Source organism: Vombatus ursinus, unplaced genomic scaffold (assembly GCF_900497805.2).
Source record: "Vombatus ursinus unplaced genomic scaffold, bare-nosed wombat genome assembly UNPS02014818.1, whole genome shotgun sequence".
NCBI classification, from domain to species: domain Eukaryota; kingdom Metazoa; phylum Chordata; class Mammalia; order Diprotodontia; family Vombatidae; genus Vombatus; species Vombatus ursinus.
Window position 1 is genome coordinate 68820129 of NW_020954596.1, and position 6164 is coordinate 68826292.

Sequence of the window (6164 nt, forward strand, 5' to 3'; positions counted from 1 at the left end):
AAAACAAAGCTGAATTCTTATTTTATTCTCATCAACTTATCTGAACTGTGAGTTGCCTTTGAAATGTTTGTTGAGTTGAAATTAATATTTCAGCAATTTTACAGGGGCAAACTAATATGAAAAACTGTTGTGAATTACTATATTCTATCTCTCTGTCTTTCTGAAGTGATTTGAAGAGGTAAGAAGTAATATAGACATTTAAATTCATTTCAACAAACTTTAAGGAAAAGATGACAAGTGATTCAAGAATAGAAGAGATAATAGACGTGGTCCTCAGTTTTCTCTGCAATTGCTGCTGCTGCCACTGCCACAATGGGCATCTTGGAGAAAATTTCAGAGATCGAGGAGATCACTGTACCCAGAAAAACAAGGCTACTGAGTGCCTTCTTGGCTTGCTGAAAGCAAAACTTGCCAAGTACAGAGCACAGCTCTTAGAACCCTCCAAATCTGCCTTCACCCAAGGAGAAGGCTTCAATGAGATGAAATCTGGAGATGCCCAAGTGGCACTGATTGATTTTCCTTCTGTGGGTAAGTCACCTTCCTGAGCTTAATGACATTTAGAGCCAGTGAGGCTACATCCTATGTATTCACCACTCTGACATGTATCCCAGGTACCTTTGAATATAAAGGAGCTAATATTCAGCTCTTAGATATTCTTGGAATAATTGAAGGTACTGCACAAGAGAAAGACAGAGGCTGACAGGTGATTGATGTTTCTAGGACAGCTGATGTTGTCATCATCATGCTGGATGTCACCAAGGAAGAAGCACAGAGGGCCCTATTGGAAGAGGAGTTGGAATGTGTAGGGATCCACCTCAACAAGCACAGACCCAATATCTAATTCAAGTCAGAGAAAGTTGGTGAAATCTCCTTCAATTCAATAGTCACATTGAGCCAGTGTTCTAAAAGGCTAGTGTAGCTCATCCTCCATGAGTACAAAATCTTCACTGCTGAAGTATTCTTCCAAAAAGACTATTCACCAGATGAGTTTATTGACACTATTGCTGGCAACTGAATGCACATGACCTGCTTGCATGTTTATAACAAAATTGATCATATCTCAATGGAGGAAGTTGATTTCCTGGCACAAAAGCCCAACAGTGTTGTCATAAGCTGTGGGAAGAAGCTTAACATGGACTTCTTACTGGAGATACTTTGGGAATACTTGGCCCTCATATGTATCTATACAAAAAAAATAGAGAACAAAGACCAGACTTTACAGATACTATTATTCTCTGGAAAGGAGCTTCTGTAGAGCATGTGTGCTACCGGATTCATGGAACACTTGCCAGTCACTTTGAATATGCCTTAGTGTGGGGAACCATCACAAAATATAGTCCTCTGATAGTGGGACTGATATGTACTATGGAGCATGAAGATGTCATCCAGATTGTTAAGAAGTAACCTTTTCTGCTGCTAATCATCAGTGCTTGATCCCACCCTAATCCCTGGAGTGACATCTGATTGATTGTTATCATATACACAACAAAAAAGGGGGAAAAATGGGGGGAGGTGGGGGGGGTAATGTACCTAAGAATGAAAACCTAGAAAAACCCCATGATCATATACATATGCTTCCATAAAACTTGTTCAATAGAAGGATGAGGAAAGACTGAAAAGGAGCCAGTGTGGACCAAGGGGATTCACACATTATGAGTATTTTGCTCACATTGGAGAGGTGATCCTAAACTAGGAGATCTGGAGCTTATAACCAAAAATCAGAACTGACCCCATCCCCCTTCCAGACTCTGCTTAGGCCCCCAAAGGCTATTGACCATCTTGGTAAAGTGGACTTGTCACCTGGTCAGCAGCTTTCTTGTGCCACTGGCTCTATGGAGCTACGTGTGCCAAGCAACCTTCACTTGTCAGGGAAGATGGGGGCACTAGGAATTGTATTGGAATCTGTGTTCTTGTCATTAAGGCCTGACAGTGTATGTTTCTCTTTCACGGATGACCTGTATGAAAATGGTTAAGAAAGTCTTAGTGTGATGTGCTGAGACTTTTCCCCTCCTACCATCCCTTCAATGAGACTTTTCATCTCTTAAGAGATATGACTCCTGGCTTTATTATACCACTTTGGTACCTGGAGCAAATTTCTGCCTTTTGGGCCCTTTACTGTACTTTCTGATTCCCCTCTTGTTGCACCAGGCATCCTGAAAGGCCTCCACACTACCCTGTAACTGGAGGGTCAAAGAGCAGAAATCACCCCTAACCAGCAACAAATAAACAAATAAAAATTCTTCCTCTGGGGGGAAAAAGATAACAGTTTTGAACTGGTTAAATCTGGTGCCAAGATTGTGTGTGATAATAGGAAATCAAAGTCAGAACAATGATGGTAGACTGAAAGAGGTGGGAGGAATGGAGTGACTGGAGGTCTCAGTAAGGATGAAAAATATATTTTTGGGGAACAATGCATAGAGAGAGATGAGAAAACAAAAGGTTATAGTTAGAAAAATTTCAGAAGTCTGTATTATGGAGCTAGAGTCCTCATGACTGGTGGTGGGATCAAGGATAGAGTTATCTCTGCATGTGATGAGGTATAATGAATTCAAGATGTGAAAAAACAAACAAAACAAAAAAGTAGAAGTGATTGAGATGACATCAGTATGTATAATGTAGGTCCCAAGTATAACATCAGGACTGGAATAAAGAGGAAGCCTATGGCAGATTATGAATCCCTGGAGAAAAATAGGGTAAGGTAGAAAGTTACAACCAAAATCTGGATAGGTTATTACTGTGTATCTGAATGGATGATGGAAATGGAGGACCTAGAAGTATCATTGAAGAGCAAGGCTTACTTAGTCTTCTCTTGATTGAGTATGTGGTGGAGTTTAATAGAATATATAGCAAATACTGGAGATAGTAGCCATGGATAAAATATCTTTTTGATGGAGGGCAAATTTCTCAGAATGCAAAAAAAATAAATAAATAAAAATGAAAGAATTGCAAGAGGAAAAGATCTACCTCACTTGGAAGTTTGTTAACAATACAATAGGACTTGCAGGGGAATACAGGAAGCAGAGGGCAGAGTAGGGTGGGGATTTAGTAAAGAATGAACAGAGTTGAATAAAAATGAAAGCTGGGACAGGGATTAGGAGTGGGGGAAATGAGTTTTTTTTTTTTTTCCTACAAAGCTCAGGTAATTGTAATTATCACAGGTATCAACCAGACTGGAACTGGCCTCTAACCTGTGGGTGGCTGAAGCTAAAAAGAGCAGGATAGAGGCAGGAGATTCAGGACACAAACAGAGGTTTACTTTGAAAGTGAGGAAATGCTTACAAGCTGAAGTCTTCCTCAGGAGGAGGACTTATCATGCTGGGGGAAAGATAGTGCTTTATACACATAAGTGGGCTGGACCATGACATAATTATGCTTAGTCATTCCCACAGCAGGCTCATGTATGGACAATGTAGGTATTCCTGGGTCCTATGGGAACAGTCTTCCTTATGGGAACGGAACAAGAGTTAGCATGGCAGGAGCAGGAGTGCAGGACCTAGTTCAGTTCACTTAGCTATTACAAGAAAAGAGATTGTGAGCATGTCAAAAGGTGTGATGGATGACTCTCAAGTCCCTGGGAAATAGGGGAGCTCCAACTAAGTAGTTATTGATTAACACAAAACAAAAATCACTCAGTGAACACCTGGTGCTGGTCAAAGCAATATACTTTGCAAGAAGGTGAAATCATCCAGAGCACAAAGGATTGTTGTTATGCCAAGCTCAGAATATAGCCTGCTTGCTGGGGCTTAGTGTTGGGAAACAGGGTGTCTCTAAATATCTTGGAATTTCACCCTTTTGACCAAAAGGAGAAGGTCTGAAAGAACCCTTATGCTTATAGTCAATAGAGGAGAGGCAGATATAAGCCACGATGCCACAGAGGCCAGTTGGGCCAGGAAGCATTTTTCCTAGGTTGATTAGTTCCTCCAGGGGACCTATTATTTTCTATAAAATGAAAGCGCCTTACAGACTGAAACTGTTTTGTTGTTGTTGTTGTTGTTGTTGTTTGGTCTTTGTACCCATAGTGCCTAGTAGGCTGCCTGGCACATAACCAACTTTTAATAAATGTGTTTTTATTTATAGATGTTCAAATAAATTGTGAAAATGATCTCTTCTGCCTTTTAAAAATATCACATAGATACTTTAAAAATTGGGAAAGTAATTTCACTTTCTTTACCATTATCAATAAAATTTGTGTTCATGATGTATTTGGAAGCCAATTATATGCATATGTATATAGTTTTTAGAGAAAACAGCCTAATCTTATTGCTTTTCTAAATATTTACTATTTTATTTATTTAGAAAACTTTCACATTGCATCTTTGTCTTATTACTTTATCTAATCATTTCGCCCTTAGGAGAATATCATTTCTATATTATAGTTGACCACAAATACAGGTTAAAATTGTAAGACGTTCACACTTGAATCCTACTATAGTAACTCAGAGATGTTCCAGTATCAATCTATTGTTTAATAGATTTAGTATTGTACTTATACAATTTCTTGATTATAGAAATTTGCTATAAAAGAAAAAGGATGTAAAAGAAAAGAAAAAAAGGGGGACAATGTGATACATCATAACAGGGGGAAAAATTTCATTATCTGTTTGATTCCAGGCTTGAGTCATATCTGACAGTCACTCATATACTCACATAGTGTTAAAGGCAAGGAAGACCTAGGATTAACCAGGTGGGAAAGAGGTAGGAGTTGTCTAGGCATTGAACAGAGATATAAAACCATTCAACTTTTTCTCTACCACTTAGAGGCTCCTGGAATTACTGGGGATAGTATGTCAATTTTCCCTCATGCACCAAGGGAAAAGGGAAATCTGATTACTTATCTAGTTTGTAAATACCTAGTGAATGATTTCCTTCAGCTTGACTGAAACTAACATTCACCCCTGAATTCACATTCAGCTATAATTCTTCCTTTTCTCCACCCACAACAAGCTGGTGGGCACTGTTGTGTGGTTGGATGACTTTCTTCACATTGGATAAGCTTTGGGTCTTCCCAGAATCCAGGCTCCCAGATGACGTCCTGATGGTAAGAGTTCTAATGTCTTCAGCTTTGATCTTGGGGTGGGGGTAAGGTGTTCTTATGACGAGACACTTTATATCTGCAATTCAGCTGCAGCATTGTTGGCTTGAACTAGCAGAAAATATTAGTAGACTTCAGGACAATGTGGATGGTAAGAAAGAGTCAATGAACAGGGGTGGAACTAGGATATGTATTCTCTCTAGTGTTTATTCTCTGGAAACTTGTTGAACTCCTACATCTCAGGTGATATTTAAAAATGTAATTTCCCTTTGAAAGACTCATCTTCACATATGTAAATATGTATATGTATATATATATATTATATATATATTATATATACTTATATATTTCTTTTCATTTCCTTCATAGTATTTAATTTGTCAGCAAAATACCAGATAAATTTAATTGGCATTGTAAGAATAGATTTTGCAATTCATAGATTCTGTGACTTTATTTGATTGAATTTTTTTTTAATAGGATTAGAGCTGGGAAGGAGCTTTGAGATCATGAAACCCAATCCCTTCATTTTATAGATTAGGAAACTGAGGCCACAAGAAATATGTAGCAGAGACAGAATTTGAACCTAGGTCTTTCAAATCCAAATCTGGTGTTCTTTCCACTATCCCCTTAAACCTGTGTCACATTCTTTAACATTTTGTGTAGAATAAATATAAATAAAATATAAAATAAATACAGTCAGACTTGGCAATCCTTAAGTGACAATAGAGGAAGTGTGGAGAAAACAACATGGTTTCAGTCAATTTGTACTAAAACTTGTTTATTTATATAACATGTCTTCCATAGCTGACTGATAGTGAAAAATCACAAGGTTACAGATATGTTTGCCTCTGAATTCTAGTAGGAAACACCTATTTTTTTTGGACACTTTCTGTTGCTAGTTAATGGTACATTTTTCAGCATAATAAACTCTTTAATGAGGGCTTTTTAAACTGCTGGTGGTAATAAAGGGCTTCTATCAGCACAGAAGCTGGGGTATAGAAATTCATCAGTGCTCTATTCAGTAGAAAAAGCAACCTCCTCTCAATAATCCCTTTTCTAATGTTCATGCAATTTCTTCCTTCCTTCCTTCCTTCCTTTCTTTTTTCTTTCTTTCTTTCTTTCTTTCTTTCTT

At 38.1% G+C, this 6164-nt stretch overlaps 2 pseudogenes; both read left to right on the top strand.

Moving 5' to 3' along the window:
* Positions 1 to 312: 312 nt before the first annotated feature.
* LOC114023430 lies at positions 313 to 1404 on the top strand (annotated as a pseudogene).
* Positions 1405 to 4969: 3565 nt separating this feature from the next.
* LOC114023825 overlaps positions 4970 to 6164 on the top strand; it is a 72994-nt pseudogene continuing 71799 nt past the window's right edge.